Below are 16,749 nucleotides of genomic sequence, written 5' to 3'. Positions count from 1 at the left end.
ATAACAGTCGTTCGTTCCGTGTTACACATATTTATATTATATTTATTCGTCGTTGTCATTAAACATAAACTCATTTTGTAAAATCACGCTGTCTTTTTATATCCCTTATTTTATGAACTTCTTTTTATCGCGCCACCGTATTTTTGCATATTACGTGCAACCCTCTGTTGTACCATTTTCCCAGAAACGCATCAAAATTCACAGTCTAACCGATCGGTGTTTAAATTAATTATCGGCAATCTCGTTACTTTTCAAACAGACTGTCTACGTCCCTCGTTATTTGGTCTCGTTAAAAATACACGTGAGTCTGCCGACTGTTTTCTTTGGCGTGCAATTTTGCCCGGCGATATGTCGAGCGAAAATAAAACGTCGGGACGTTGACACGAAGCTAAAAACGAGACCCGAAGCAGGGTGAATAATAAGCATTTCCTGAATCGCTTTTCCACCCGACGACTAGGTATTTCCTATCGATCCGGTCCGATACATCTAGCCGCTTCATATTTAATAGTTTATTGCGTGCTCGACCGACATTTCCAGTTACATTTGCCCGTTTAAGAGAATGACGTTAATATTTCAACGCTGCGGATGATAAAGGACTTGATGTAGCAGGTTAATGAGCTGTAAAAATCCGATCTAAGAACAACGATTCGATATATTATATTTGGTTGGACAGAAAGTTCGTCCCGTTCTTTTGCAGCCAAATGGAACTCAGTTTAAACAATGGCTCCTTACGCTCAATTTAATTGTTCTAATTTGGTATCGTTGATTAATTAACAACCAACTGTGGAGCGTAAAACAAGCATTTTCGAAAGTACTTGCTCCTCGTTGGCCTGGCACGAGTTCAAACGTGGTTCACCAACAAGACAACGAAAGACCACACGTGCCAGTCGTTATACGACAAAAATTGGTGCAACTTGGTTGGGACGTTCTACCGCATCTGCCATATTCACCGCTCCAATATTGCACGCTCCGACTACCATTTATTCCGCTCGTTACGAAACTACTCCAACGATAAGAACTTGTCTCCTCTGGAACACCGGAGAAACGAATTGAAACGTCTCTTTCTCTCGGAAGATTAAGCAATTCCACGCTGATGGTTAATAACGAAGTTATTACAGGGATAGGGAAAAATTATCGAAAGAAATGTTGCATACGCTAATTGCGAACAATATGCATATAAAGGAGAAAACACGTCGCACAGTTTGGTCGGAAAAACGGTACGAGCTTTCCATTAATTGCAGAAGATATTCGAAAAGCTAATTCTTATTTCTTATTTTTTCATATTAATGTACATCGCGTGGGTCTTTATGCAAATTCACATTTCTATGCAAGCAATTAAAAGGGATTATTTACAGATCACAATAGGGGAAAAAAATCTGAATAAAAGTTCGCTTCATTCGTTTGAATATTAAAACGGGCATCTCATTTTCCGTTTTTTGTCCTTTGATCGTATTATTATCGACTTTATTATTTTATTACATTATTGTAAATAAACGTCCACGCTTGTGTTATTTCTTGTTACTCTCCGATAAAATTATGACAATGGGATAAAGGTAATATGGGAGAACGAAAATGGCACTCGTAGGTGTCAGACGCTATAGGGCTGTTTTATTACCCGCTTGAAAAGTTCTCTATATCGGAGCTACGTGTAACGCGAAGATAAGAAAACTTTTAAATTAGACTAAATAATCGAAAGAGCAACGTGATTAATTCAAGCAGCGATATTTAAATCCCGTCATGTAAGTTGATCGTCCAATTAATTACTATACGCTATTAACTGGTATTGTATAATTTAATTTCTACAATTTCAATTCACAATTTATCGATTTAGAAAGAAACTGACGAATATTGATTTTAGTAATAAATTTGCGATTTTATCGAGACACATTTAATATCATTTATACGTCGCGACTGCAAATCAAAGAAAGCAGCTGGATACTTGTGAGCTATGGTGTATGTAAATTTGCGAACAGCCGACTCGTGGAAGTGAACCTCGTGAAGCTATAAAGCACACGAGGAAGACGCTTAATGAAGAATAACGATTCTAAAGAAAGCGACTGGGAGAACCGTGAGATTGCAGTTTTCTGATATTCGTCAGATATTAAGATTTTTTAATATAGCAAAGCTACGTTTTTTTTTCATGGAAGAACTATGTAAGTAAAGGGTATTCCTCTGGAAAATACACGAAGAATATTTGGAAGCTATTTTCGATAAATCTACAACATCGTGAACGAATGATTCGCTAGCATGGAACATCAAGAATTTACTTGTCGCGATAAAAGTCTGAAATAATTCGACCTTGTGTAAGAACTGCGATAGAGACTTTTCAAGTTTGATATTTAAAAACAGAATACGATAAAACTAACGGTACAGGTGGCATAGATTTTAGAAGATCGTAAACGAGTAACTTACTAAAAGAAAGAGAAGTATCTTGGTATAAAATAAAAGTGGAAATTAAATAAGTAAAATATTCTGAACTAAGCTCGTAGATCGATATAGAAGAACTGTAATTCAGATGTTTCAAATCTAACATTTGAAAATCAATCAACTCATGGAAGAACTACAATTGAGATGTTTCACGTGTAGCATTTAAAAGTCGACTGTAACGAAATCCTATTACCGACATTGACATAAGTTTCCAAGATCATGAGCGAATAACTAATAAAAAGAAAGAAAGGATCTTCGTATAACGACGAAAGTGGATGCTAAAACAAACTGAGCTTACAGACGAGCTGCAATTGAGACATTCGAAAATGTGCAAACTCCAAGTTTCCTTTGAATGGCGGTGCTTTCTCGAAATAGAAGACCCTAGAAGAGAAGATTCTCTCGGACAAACCGCGAGTCCTTTCTAGTGATTTAATTGCCTTTTCGTGATGGAATCCGTGAGCCAAATAAAGGTGCAGAATTGGAGAAGTTTGGTCAACATTCATCATAGTGACGTTACCATGGCTTCGTTTCCGGCTTTTGGAGTCGAGGATTAACGGCGAGGAACTGGTGTAAACAGAGGATTGATTTACGAGGATTTACTTGTCACAGTGTTACACATCTCACGCGCGAGCTTCGCGCTTCTGAAAGAATTAAATAGAAACATTAGGCTGATCGTGAAAGATACATACGTGGTATTATGATAATCTGGAAAGTCGGGGATTCGAGACGACCGGCGATGTTCTGGCCTTTCGTATCAGCACATTTCCTGCCGTTCGCGACACTCAAACTCCTTCCGATAAATTTCCAGCAGAATCTTCTTAACTTGCAAAGTTGTTGTTGCAAGAATCGACTGGAAAATGAACTTCCTTCTTGACAAAATATAACTTCCGACTTTAGATATAGAAATTTAGTTTAATATTTTCTATAAATCGAGTATATTCAGTGTCAGGAAATTTTGAATGGTCAATGTATTCTAACGATTTTCTTACGTGAATTATCCAGAAGTCGAACCGATTAACTTTTGCAGCGTTTGTTAATTTTTCAATTTCAATTTACAATTTCACTAACGTTCGATTCTCGACAAACGAATGACTCACTTCCATAAGCTCATTCAATAAGCCCATCAAGCAAGAAAATGGCATAAATAATAGTAAATGACAAGGTAAAAAGAACACTGTTTGGGACATCATCACTTTTCTCTACCAGTTTCAATTTATATTGACTGAAAATATAAATTTACCATTTGCAGAAAGTTGAAGACGTTCTCTCTTCTATCGCGACAAACTTTTATTATCTAATTAATCATTCCATAAGAAGATACAAAAGAAGAATCGGTGACATTCTAAGAATTTTTTAATTTAACAATCAATAACTTTCACAAATCAACAAATTATTCCCCGGCAAAGTGTATCGAACGATATGGAAATTACTAAAGTTTAAAAAACTACGTTTCACATGTAACAGCCTAATGCGAATCTGCGATATTCTACGAACTCGAGCCAGTTACCAATGGCCCAACGAGAGGATTCGTAACAAATGGAGGTAAGAAGACAGAGAATTCCTTCGAATTTTGTTCGCCTCTGGAAATTCTGCCAGATCGTGAGAATTAGCTTACTCTGATCGTTCTTGCTTCGTAGAGTCAAATTTGCGTGAAAATTAATAAAGTTTGAAATCCGGTTACCTCTAACACGGCTTAACCATAATTGAGTCGAACGAAACGAAGAAGTATAATTATCTAAGAAAGTCAACCACCCGTTAAATCTCTGTCTTTTGTCTCGAACAAAACCATTTTAAACAAGAGCTATCACAATCTGTGGAATAATGAAGGACTTAATTAACTGTCAGGTAGCTGAAATCGTTCTCCGACAAATTTCCTAAGAATCGTTAAATCATCGACTGACATAAGCTCTTCGTTGTATATGAGAATCGAAGGAGGAAAACATGCTAAATCCATTTTTATCGATTTTCGAATTTTAATGTAGCTTCGTGATTGAATGAGAGAATTGTTATATAACGTGATTGAAAATGAAGAAAACCTGCCAAGTCTGAAGAAGTAAGTCTCTCAAAAAATATCTGACAAATTGACCAATTTTTATGCCAACCGATCATCGTGCTCTTCCTTCGTGGTCTTCATACGGCCTTTTTATAAATTTAATATTTGCATGACGAAAGCTGTCAATGGTAAACAAAATAGATATTGAAGCTATTAAAACATATAAAAATAAAATTGTTAAAGCCAAAATTTGAAGGTACAAATAAAGTCAAAATTAATATCATCACCCAGTGTATTTTCTATTATTTAAATACACTTTTATATTAATTATTACGGAATATCTATTATCACTGAACTCTCCTATTTATAAAAAAAGAAATATCGTCCGTGCGACTTGAAATATTTTCGAAATCGAAATATATCCTCATTGTCGAAATGAAATTTATCGCCCTTTTGTATATATATAATAAAAATGTTTAATAATTAATTCTTTAATTCTTTAAAGCACTTTAAGCGATTTATTTAAAAGGGAACTATACCTAAAACTTCCTATGCCATATAATGTATTCACAATTCTATCTGACGAGCCCTTTTCCCCATTCATTCGCGTTAAACGCGATGGTCGTGCACCTCAATTAACGTCGCCGCTTTGATCGATCGATCCGTAAACGCGAACGCGATAGGGAGCAACGCGAGGCTCAAATTACTTAAATAATCGAATCGTTGCACGGCGAGTCTGATTAATCGGTGGCAAATCATTCAGGGAATTTCGCGTGGCAGGCCGAATTCTGTCAGGAGATTGCACCGCATCCTCGGACGTCGCGATTCCTGGAAACTATTCAGGACGAGTCTCATCGGTAACCTCGACCGAAATTAATGGAATCCTCGCAGGACAGAGCTCCTGGCCGCAAGAGGCAACATACGCCGTAACATTCCATACGAGACGGCCGGCGGACATCGGCTTGTTTCTGAGAAATTTCATCGTCGAGATCGGAGATTGGCGAGCAAGTTCCAATACACAGAAATAAAAAGTAACCGTCGAGGGAAAGAAATGTCGGTAGTTTGGACTTTGTATTATTGACCAGTTAGCTGTTGCAATCTCTTTGAAAAGCGTGTACCTACAACGTGTCGCAAAAAGCGAACGATGACGAGTATACTCGTCAAACACAGAGTACGCGTGGCTGTTACGATATAGAATTAAGTTGTAATGATATGGCTGTTTTGTTATTTTATTTTATTATTGCGATTGCTAAATTGCTATTTAAACGGCATGACGAATATACTCGTCATAACACAAAATATTGTCATTTCTTCGTGACGAGTATACTCGTCAAGAACAACTAACTGATTAATGAATATGAAATATCGTCGTTGGAGGATAAAATTTAACAACAGAGCTAGCGACGTTTGAAGTAGGAAATTCGTAAGATGACCGAAAAATATGACACAGGGTGTGGCCGAATGATATGTCAAGCGGGTGGCAAGTGATTCCTTATGGAAAAAAGAAATATAGAATAAAATTATGTCATCCGGGGCTTAGTTCTCCAGGAAGCTGACTTTGGAAATTTCTCTCGTACGGTACAACCCTTGTTTATGCAAACACCCATCATTATCCTAACACCCTAATATCCGAGTATCGTATCATCCGAACGCTCTGCTATACGAATATTATATTTCCCCTTAAAGGATACGTTTGTAGAATATGTACATATTTTATAACAGTTCGTATGCAGCGTATACTTTCTCTTATTTGATCAAGTGAATTTCGACGATAAGAATTTAATACGAAATTGTTAGCGTTCTAACTATCGAAACAAAATACGACATAATTAATAATAGTTATAAATAAAAAAATAATAGCAGGCAAAAAGATATGGGATCCGTAAATATTGAAAGAATCTGTCAATTAATGTTAATTTGTATTTGAAGAAATGAAATTTCATATGGGAAAAGCGATTGTTCTATTATCCGAAAATTCTATTATCCGAACAATTTCGTCTGCCTATTAGTTCGGATAAAGGAGGCTCTACCGTATGTGAATTTGGCTAGTTAGCGACTAGGCAGGAATAAGCAATCAAAAGGTGGTTATTCCACATGCGAAAATAAGTGGAAAACGAAGAGTGAAATTTCTCCACTTGAGGCTGCATTTTCAAGAAAATTGAGTTCGTTCACGTTGAGTGAATAATTGGTTTGGTACACGCGTGTGAGAAATTTTCGAATTTTCTTTTCACGAAATCAAAGCGTTTTATGAACAGATTTTTCCACGTGTTCCAGATGTATTCTACATTCATTTATTTTCACACGTAGAATAATATGATACCGATTATTTTTTTCCACTTGGCCTCGCTAATTAGTCCACGGCTAATTAGCCGCGCTCAAGAATACTTGATAAATTTTCACACTCTATCTATACAGATGATAAAACACACATAAAGGACGTGGAAAAATCTATAACGCGAGAGAAAAATTATTTGAACCAGGAAAAATACGCGAACTGTAAATCTAGAAAAATTTCTATGAGAAACTACTACGATAAATTGCTATTTTTATGAGAAAGATTTCCACGATATTCTGTCCGAGATCAGTTACGTTAGTTATCCTGTAATTTGGATAATTCTAAAACTTCGTCTGCCGTTACTTTTATCCTACTTTGTTAACACGACGACAAGAATATGATATAACTTGAAGTTTCAAACAAAATCGAAGTTACTTCTACTAAAATCAAACATAAACTGGCACTTGTTACCCGAACTAATTAAACATAAATTGGTATTTCTTACTTGAGCTAATTAAACGTGAATTGGTACTTGTTAACACGAAACTTTAACTACACAGCTACAGATATTTATTAAAACGAAAGACTATGGCGTAGAAGGAAGATGCTGAAAGATCAACAATATCAAGCGTGTTTAATTAAAATTACATCGAAGCTCATCTGTTATTTTCACCAGAGAACGATAGTCCAAACAATTCCTGACTATACAAATATTTTTGCGACGCGCTATCAAACTTTAATTAAACTTTTTAACGAGACGTTTTACACGCAAATAAATTTATGAACGAAACTATCAGCAAGATTAAACGCGATATCCCAAGCTTTGTTCTACGATTCGTCTTAATTGAATTAGTGTATGCGCGGTCGATATTATAATTAACACCTTGTCACGTTTTATCTTGCCTTTAATGAAGAAATTTTTACCTTGCGGTTCGCCGACGAACGTTACATAGATCCATAATTCGCGACTTAAAGTTGCGTGCCAAGCAGGACCGAAATAGATCGCAATATGCTCTTGTTAAGCGCTTTCAACGAGTTCGTTAATAAGAATTTTAATCGAAGATAACCCAGGAAAGAGATATGCGCGCTAATTAATTATTAATCAATCGAGTTTGCTGTAACGATGACGTGTACCTGCTCTATCTGTGCTAGAAAAGTAACAATAGCGCTGATAACCTTGCATCACATACAGTTCGAATCGACGAAATAAGTAGATGTAAGTGCAGATATTTATGAATTTATGGGAAATTTTAAGGTGCAAAGATTTAAATATTTTATTATTTTTTAAATATTTGACTTAAACTTACATTTTTATTTAGATTCTCCTACTGAATATCTCAGGCAATTTTTAACAAAATTGTTTAACATTTTATTTGGCAGATGAAAGAAACCTTCGTTCATAAAGGTACAAATTTGCACAAACATTTACAATCTGGATATGAAAGGCAAGCTTGCAATTTACTAATTCAAAGGTAAATTCCACCGTCCGTAACGCTACGGTAAATTGGAAAAACTGCTATTGCAACGCGGCTTCGAAATTGTTTCGCGAAATAAGTTATTATCATTTGCAAGGGAAATTTTTGGAAACGAGTAACTTTCGTTGGAAAATTACAATTTTCGAAAGTTCAAACGGTTTCGAGCAACGAGATAGTGTTTGTTACTCTTCTGATCACTTTGCTTGCATCTGCCCTTTCGGCACTGTTAAGCAAAGCGTGCGTTCAACGAATTCAGCGTGGCCGTGTACGTTCGAGCAGCCTGCAGCTGCCGAGCAATCTCAGAAACTTCACTTTTCACCCTCTTCGCCTCTCCATTAACATGCCGTGAATCAAAATTACATGCGTGCCGCGCTGTAAAAGCGTCGCAGTGACGCGTAAAATACGACGAGACGCGGATTTGAAACATCTGCCGTTATTAGAAATCGCGGTAGGAAATCGCCGTTGCGAAACTCGTGTATGGAAATAACGAGAAAGACAGAAGGAGAGGAAAAGTTTTTAGTGGCGACGATATCGAATGCGACTCGTTAAACTTATACGAGTGATCGTATCTCGCGATTCAAAACGCGACACGGACGGCTTCATTTCCCGCAGTTAACTCGTTTTATCTATTTTTAGGTGGCTCGTAAAGTTTTATGGATCGAAGGTGCGCATGAAACGTGTGCTAAGGTGAAGAGAGTAAGAGAGAATCGTGAAACACTCGTGAAATCGATCTCTGTCCTTGGTCACACAGAGCCGGTGCTCTTTAATCAATGACTGCAACGCTGCCACACACGAGACGAGTCTACGAACAGATTGTAGATTGTAAAGGAAATCTCGGCTACAGATAAATCCACAACGACATTGTGTGCGTTACGCGAAACCTTTTTAAAATTTCATTGGCACTGTACTCGGACACGCTGTCACGACGTTGAACAGATTTCAAATCCGAAAGTGTATATACAAGTTACGAGACATTTATACGCGAAAGTATGGAAAATTTCTCTATTGAGATGTCATTTTCACGATTATGTCTGACAAATTTCAAACCAATCCGATTAATTGTGTATATGTAGGTAACAACATACTTACTGCAATGAACAGCTACTTTAAGCTTGTAACAAGTAGCAAAGATGCTTCCACTGAATATCGAGGTTTCCTAACGCAATGGAAAATAGACAGTCTAAAAATCATAATGATGAGAGTGAAGATTTTGAGAGTTTGCTTCCAATCACGCGTTTCGACTCCTAAGAATATCATTTCACTATTCGAAAAAATATCATGAATATTTTACAGCAATAAATACAGAATGTTCTGTTTTATGGGAAATAGCAGCGACTTGCACCATGACGATTCTCCTAACCCTTCAACCGAACGTTTAAATACGTTTGTAATCTCGGTAAAATATATCCTTGTATCTTTGCTATATGAACATCCACGTACAATCTCAGATTCGTTGCAAAATCTACAAATATAATGGCCGGATAATCGGATCGGAAATATCAAAATGTTTTACATAACACACACGATACATTCATAAGAGCTACGTATACATACATTCATCTTTATCTCGCTTCAAAGTATCACAGATTGATATTACCAAGAACGACAAAAAATTCCTCAGCCTGAATCACAGGTTTTACTACTTACTTTCAGTAGTAAAAGTAAACGCGCAAAGGCGACCGTGGTGATGGGAGGAAACCGCGCTAGCGGCAGCAATTCCCTTTGCAAAAATAACGTTGGAACACGCATTCGTATCCCGAGGATTTCATCTTTTATTTACGACAACGGCCTGGTTGTCTCTTATCAGAGAAACGGACGAATATAAAGCACGAGGCGAGATACAAGGTGGAGCGGAAGGATAGGTTGCACAATCGTTCGTTTTTATCGCAGCAAGTTGGATCGAAGCCAATGTCGCAAACCGGATACATATTCCTCTGCGGATTAATCCCAAACTTTCGAGCCGATCCTCTATCCGCTTTGTAGCCCAAACTATCGGACGTCCAAACAGATCTGCGATGCTTGCGACACGTCGCGTCGTCCGTGAAAAATTGCTATCGTGACTTTCCAACTGGTATACTCCGCCTCTCGCCTTTGATCCGAACGCCTTACTTCGTCGCCACCCGCCTTCATATAGTCCCAGCCACGTCGAAACCTGGCTAATTTTCCGCCGGCTTCGTTAAAATTGTCGACTGCAATATTTGACACTATGAGCCGCCTCGAAGGGTTCGCCAAGGTTTTTAGTTAGGTTGAAAAGAGCGGAAAGCGCCTGAAGAAACAACACCTTGATGAGAAACGTATAACGACGGGGGCAGGGGAAAACGACCTTCCTTTTTACGTGTGAAACATCCAAGATTGCCGATGAACAGAGAACAAACGAGGAGTTTGCTCTTTTTCATCGAGAACGTAACTGGCTCGTCAAAAGGCATTATTCTTTCGTAAGAAAGAAATAAATTGCATGAAATGAAATTTCTGTTAATTAGCCTTCGAAATAATGTTTGCTCGTTACTTACAGTTAAACTATGGATTTTTATTATTATAGAAAATTTAGAGGTGGAAAGATGTAGAAATATAGAAAATATTTGTAAATATTTGGTATAATATTTAATGGAAGAAATAGATCTTTATGTAGGTTCGATTTCTTTAGTTTTAAGTTAATAGGAGCATGAAACTGCATAAAAATCTGCGGTCTACTTGTAATCGTCGCTAAATTCTTCATTTTTGTTATGGAAATATTCTTCTAGCGTTTCGACCTCTTGATTCTCAATTTCGGATAGTTTTCGCGTTAAAAAATATTATCAAGGTTTAAACTAACTGGCTGCCTATTTAAAGGAGATTTTGAAAGCTGTCTCAAATTACAAATTTTTCTGTTTGGCTATCTAAAATTTCACAACAGTGAGAATTACCATAGAACGATTCATCGATTAAATTTTCAATAGCAAATAATATATGCAATATATATTATTAGTTATCCTATATAGATATTGATCATAGAAATTATGTTTCGACAATTAAAACATATATTCGTTTTAATTGCCTATAATTTATGAAATTTATGGTATCTCGAAATGAAGCTATAAATGACAAAACCATCGATCTAATATAGCAATTTTATCGCAATTGCCTTGCATAATTTTAACGACGATTGTGTAAACGATATTGAATTAAATTTTTCCATTTGACGACATCCAAGACTGCATAACACGAAACTACTATAGGACAATTTATCGATTAAATTTTTAATAGCAGAAATCCAGCGATACTGTTCGACCTTTTGCGAATCGTGTTACGAAGGTTACCATCTCAATTACCCACAATGTATAAAATTCATGGAATCTCGAAACAAAGTTGCAAATGACAAAACTTTCAACCTGATACAAATGCCAATCTCATCGCAGTTATCTTGCATAACGACGATCGTGTAAAACGATATAGAAATGAGTTTTCCTATCGAACGACGTCCAAAACTGCACAACACGTAACATTGCTACGAAACAATTTATCGATTAACCAGTTTATTGTTTCTGACGAATATACTCGTCACGAATAAATGACAATATTTTGTGTTATAACGAGCCCTGTCAGTAATAAAATTAAAAGGTAAAGCAGTCGTTTCGTTACAGCTTAATCCCATTTTAAAACAGTAACACGTACTTTGCGTTTGACGAGTATATTCGTCATCGTTTATAAAATTTATTAATAAATCGTCGCTTAAATTGCGACACATTTTAGGTACACAATTTTCAAAGTTTTCAAACAAGTCGCAACAGCTAACTGGTTAAATTGCCCATAACAGAAACCCAACAGAACTATACGACTTCTTGTGAATCATGTTTCGAAGATTAAAACATTGGTACACCTCAATCGCCTGGCTACGACCTGCGAAATTTATGGATTCCAAATGACAAAACTTCTAACTTAATATACCAATTTCATCGCTGTTACACTTGGACAACTATGACGACGATCGTATGTTCATGGCAGAACGATATCAAACTGAGTTACGAACTTCCTGGCGGCAGTTAATCGTTGAATAGCATTTGCATGAATAGAAATTACTGAGATTTTCATTCGTAAGATTTCAAGGAATATTCTAATTCAACCGCTAAGACGGACATTCGCCGCATAAAGTATCATTGTGCAATGCCACGTTGTTCCATCTCACATGTGCATAATCCACTATTCTCGATTTTCGCGTTCGATCAGTATCCACTTTATTTCCAAGTGGGGCCGCGCTTTCTAAACTAACCTACTTTACCAAGAATTCCTCGTTATTGAGCCAAACGATCATCGAATTTAGCATGTTCCACTTTAGGTAACTTGTCCTTCGACCGCCAGAACAAAGTCTTCCGATTGCTTTCAGGGGAGGAATAGTTCTAGTTTTATCGTCAAATTAGAGGCAATCGCTATGACTTTTATTAGAGATTTTAAGGAAAAATCAATCGATGAGCCTTTTAACCCCCGATGACTTCGGTGAGCCGCGTTTTACTAAATTTTCTACGATATTAAGGTAAGATGAATTTCGTGAAGAAAATTTCTACGTGCATATTATACGAAGCATTTCCAAAATTTCATTAGTACCGTAACGAGACACGACTATCGAGATTACATTGGTAAAATTTGAAAGATGTTTCAAAATGTATCTAGAAATCACAAGACCATCGAAGTACTTGGACAAACAATTCCTCGCTTTAGTTAATAAACCACAATACACAGTGAGACAATGTTTAGCATTAATTGTACGTTCGAGGCTGTTACTCATGCCGTATACTAATTTTCCACCGTATATTTCCGGTAAATGTCTTGTCTGTCTAACTACTATATATATACTATATATTTTCGGATTGATCTCAAATTTTACTATTACAATCACGACAGTCGTGTCTCATCATGTAGTGGCAAAGAAATTTCAAAAAGTTCCAACAAAATGGGATATTATGGCGTGGTGTATTTGAATTGATTGCGGCTCCCAGCACAAAATATATCAAATTCGTGTAACAGTGAACGTGTTAATAGTATAATCTTTTCTAGTGAAAAATGATGAGAACCATACCCCTTTTAGGTTTTAGTACCGATCAAATCCACTTTGGAATCTATTTGGCCAGGCTTTGGGCAAGTTCCGACAAGCCGCTTTGCTTTTCTCCCCTAACCGAATTCAAGAGAGATCACTGTGTTTCCCAAGTGCACTGCACGACATCTGAACCGAGGTCCTTTCGACGAAAATTGATCGTATTGTAGATGGGAAAGCGATTTAATGCCACTGTCTCTGAATCCCAATACTGGAAACTCGTAATTTAAAAGAATCGCCGATACACAGAGTAATAGTTGAATCTTCAGGAACCTGCACGATAAGATAATAATAAAATAATTTGACATATTGATGGAAATAGGTCGACGAATCGATGAATTATACTGTTTTGTTAATGCGCGAGGAACATAAAACGTAGAACTTTTGCATTTATTAACACTAGAGCTACCAGGGTAGTTCGAATGACAATGACAATTTGGCGAATAAGAAAGCAATGCTTAAATTGTATTTTCCGGAAGAGAAAGAAACGTATAGATCTCGTATTGAAAAGTGCAAAAGTTTATTACCACGAGGATTAATTAACTACGAATTTATAGCGCATTTGAAAAAGTAATTTAATTTCGAGTTGGAGAGGGAGGAGCTGCTTATTGTAGCACTCGCTTTAATTTATTTAATTGTCCACGGTGATTTAATGGATTTAAAACGTTGCATTTTTACAGGTTTAAATAGTTTTTCTTCAAAGTATATGAATTTTGTCTATTCGTATATTTTTTCATTTTAACTTCTTTGGAACAAGCTTTAATCACGAGTAGCTTTAGTATTACTGCATTATGACAATTCCACGCATGTAGACAGAAATATTACGTTCTCATGTAATTTTTCATATTTTTCATTTCCATACTATCATCCACGAAAGCCATAGAAGCGGAAGATTCCATTTCCTCTGCAGTCGGAAGAGAAATCTTCGTGGAAACTCGATCATCGTTTACCTGCGTGGTGGCAACGATGATATGTAGTAGACGCATTTCTACTCGATGCTCTTGGCCAGTTTTTACGAAGGCAACAGAGAACCAGAGATAAGAAAACCAGCTTTCCAACGAGCTTCTGGAACATTGCCAAACAGTAGTGACGGCGTTCTTTGTTTGACAGGCTGTTTCATATTCCGCTGACAGGTGGCTATTGAAAAATTTACAGCAATGGGCCGTGACATGGAAACAATAAAGAACGAGAGGTAGACACTGAGATAACGAGATATCTTCCCGTACTTGTAAATAATTAAAAATCACGAAAGGACAATAATAATTAACGTAAATTTGGGGAAATATTTAAGGGAGTACCCTACCCTACTGTGAGTATGTTAGGGAAGTATTCTACTGTAAGTTAAAAATTAATCTCTATAAATATTTAAGGGAGCATTTTATTGTAAATTTTTAAAAATTAGTATGTACGAATATTTGAGGAGATGTTCTATTCTGAATTTTTGAACATTAATCTCTGTTAATGCGTAAGGAAGAATTCTACTGTAAATTGAAAATTAATCTCTATAAATATTCAGGCAAGCATTCTGTTGTAAATTAAAACTTAATCTCTATAAATATTTGACGATGTTCTTAATTTAATTTAATTTAAAATTTTTAAAAATTAATGTCTATAAACATTTGGGGAGATATTCTGGAAATTTTTGAAAGTTAATCTTTGTTAATATTTTGGATGGTATCCTATTGTAAATTAAAAATTAATCTCTATAGATATTTAAGGCAGCATTCTGCTGTATCTGAAAAAATCAAATTTTCTGTTTCTGTATTTTCCAGGAGAAAACAGATCTAGAAGTATATGTGCAAATCCCTATGTCCAATGTGTCAAAATTTAATTAAAAAATGCTTACCGATATAAAGAACTATAAATTACGTTTTTTTTTTTTAACTGGATTCTATAATATCTCAAGAATTGTATCCAGATTTTGGATATACTTTCAGAATATGCGTCGTGAAGCTAAAGCCCATGAAGATTAAACCCAGCTTTAAATTTTCTAATCATCTACTTGTCTCTCTCGCAAGTTCCGAATTCAGAATCCTTTTGATTTTCTTATATCAAACAAACGGAATGTCTAAAATCGCAGAGAAGATTCTTTTTCTCGCCACGGCCAATTTGTATTATTTTTTGTCTTTGAACAAATTTGCGAATGTTACCGAAACATAAATAAACACACATATCTCGCATGTGTTTCAAAAATAACACAACTCAACTAACAAATTTTTCAGAAAACCCAGTACTTGTAAATATTTCGAAGCTTATAAAAATAATGATCTACCAAATAAATAATCTCGACAAAAGGACAGATTCTACGAAACAAGGACCAAATATTATTTTTCTAATTTTCCATTCCTATTCCTCGAACCCCCCCTTCGACGATTTCCATGTTCTAACAAAAAACTGAATTGCTTCCAACTGTAACACTTTTGCGATACACGCAACAAAATGTCGACAGAAAAATTCGCATTAACATATTTAAATTTCCCATTGAAATTCTACTAATCAGCGTAGTATATTCATTTGACACTCACAATAAACTATCACGTATCTGTCAATTATATTCCACAGGCGTATCTCGGGCAAACTTAAAAAATAGCTTTCGATCTCGAGTTCATTGTCTTGTGATTTACCTGCCACGCAGGACGATAAATTTCATTAAATTCTGCGATCCATCGTCACAATAAACCCTCTGCAAGCGTAATTCGCACGGTATTATTCGCTGCACTACAGAAATCGTGGCGCCAAAGGAGCTTTACGGCGAGCTCGTGCCAGACTTCAATTAATCGCAACAACGAAATCTTTAACCGACCCCGACCTCGTCGTTCTGCATTATTTCTCTCGCGGAAACGTTCAACCCTCGTCGTCGGTTTGATCGTGAAATCGCTGACTTTTGCGTTCTCCGACGACGACTCGAATAAAATTTCCGAGGCCTCGCCCGTTCCCTCGAATTTTCAGCCATCTAGCGACTATCGATCGGCACACCGACACTGCGATTATCCAGATACGGTCGTCAAGAAGCGGAGAAATTGTTCAGAATTCCGAACGAGCGAAATTAAAATGCTCTCGAGCGCGGTCGCGGTCGAAACGATCCTCCAGAGGGATCGAAAGATCTCCACGGGGGGAAAGACAATAGCGCAGCCAACCGATAAATTGCTGGCAATCGTTGCAACGTCTCGGCCTTGAACCAGGATTACCGATACCACGAAGAAGGATTCTTTGCCTCGGACTGCTTTTCCAATGGAATTTATCGCGAGATTTTAAGCGAAGATACATACGCGGACAAACGTGTGGAAGAATAATTTCCAACGAGAATAAATTCTCATTAATTGCCGAGAAAAGATAAAACAGATTCGCGTTCGTCGATGCAATGTTTATTCGCGCTAATCGCAAAATAATTCGTGTTAATGCGTGTTAATTAACGTATTTAGTTACACTATGTTTTTTGAAAATTATATATATTTTTTTAAGAAAGAGCAGCAATTGGTAGATTCCTTTTGATTTGCTATAAGAATAGGTTATC

At 36.5% G+C, this 16,749-nt stretch overlaps 1 protein-coding gene across 6 annotated transcripts in view; it reads right to left on the bottom strand.

Moving 5' to 3' along the window:
- The window catches only part of LOC122574722 (ankyrin repeat and fibronectin type-III domain-containing protein 1), a 189,573-nt gene that overhangs the window by 164,246 nt on the left and 8,578 nt on the right, over nt 1–16,749 (bottom strand). The window contains exon 2 of one of the 6 annotated variants that reach the window (XM_043742647.1): nt 3,117–3,277. The exons of the other annotated variants lie outside the window; for them this stretch is intronic. The gene's annotated coding sequence lies outside the window, so the exon portion shown is untranslated. The remainder of the gene's footprint in view (nt 1–3,116; nt 3,278–16,749) is intronic. 6 annotated transcript variants of the gene reach the window in all.

Source organism: Bombus pyrosoma, linkage group LG14 (assembly GCF_014825855.1).
Source record: "Bombus pyrosoma isolate SC7728 linkage group LG14, ASM1482585v1, whole genome shotgun sequence".
NCBI classification, from domain to species: domain Eukaryota; kingdom Metazoa; phylum Arthropoda; class Insecta; order Hymenoptera; family Apidae; genus Bombus; species Bombus pyrosoma.
This window is presented reverse-complemented; position numbering and strand designations above follow the sequence as displayed.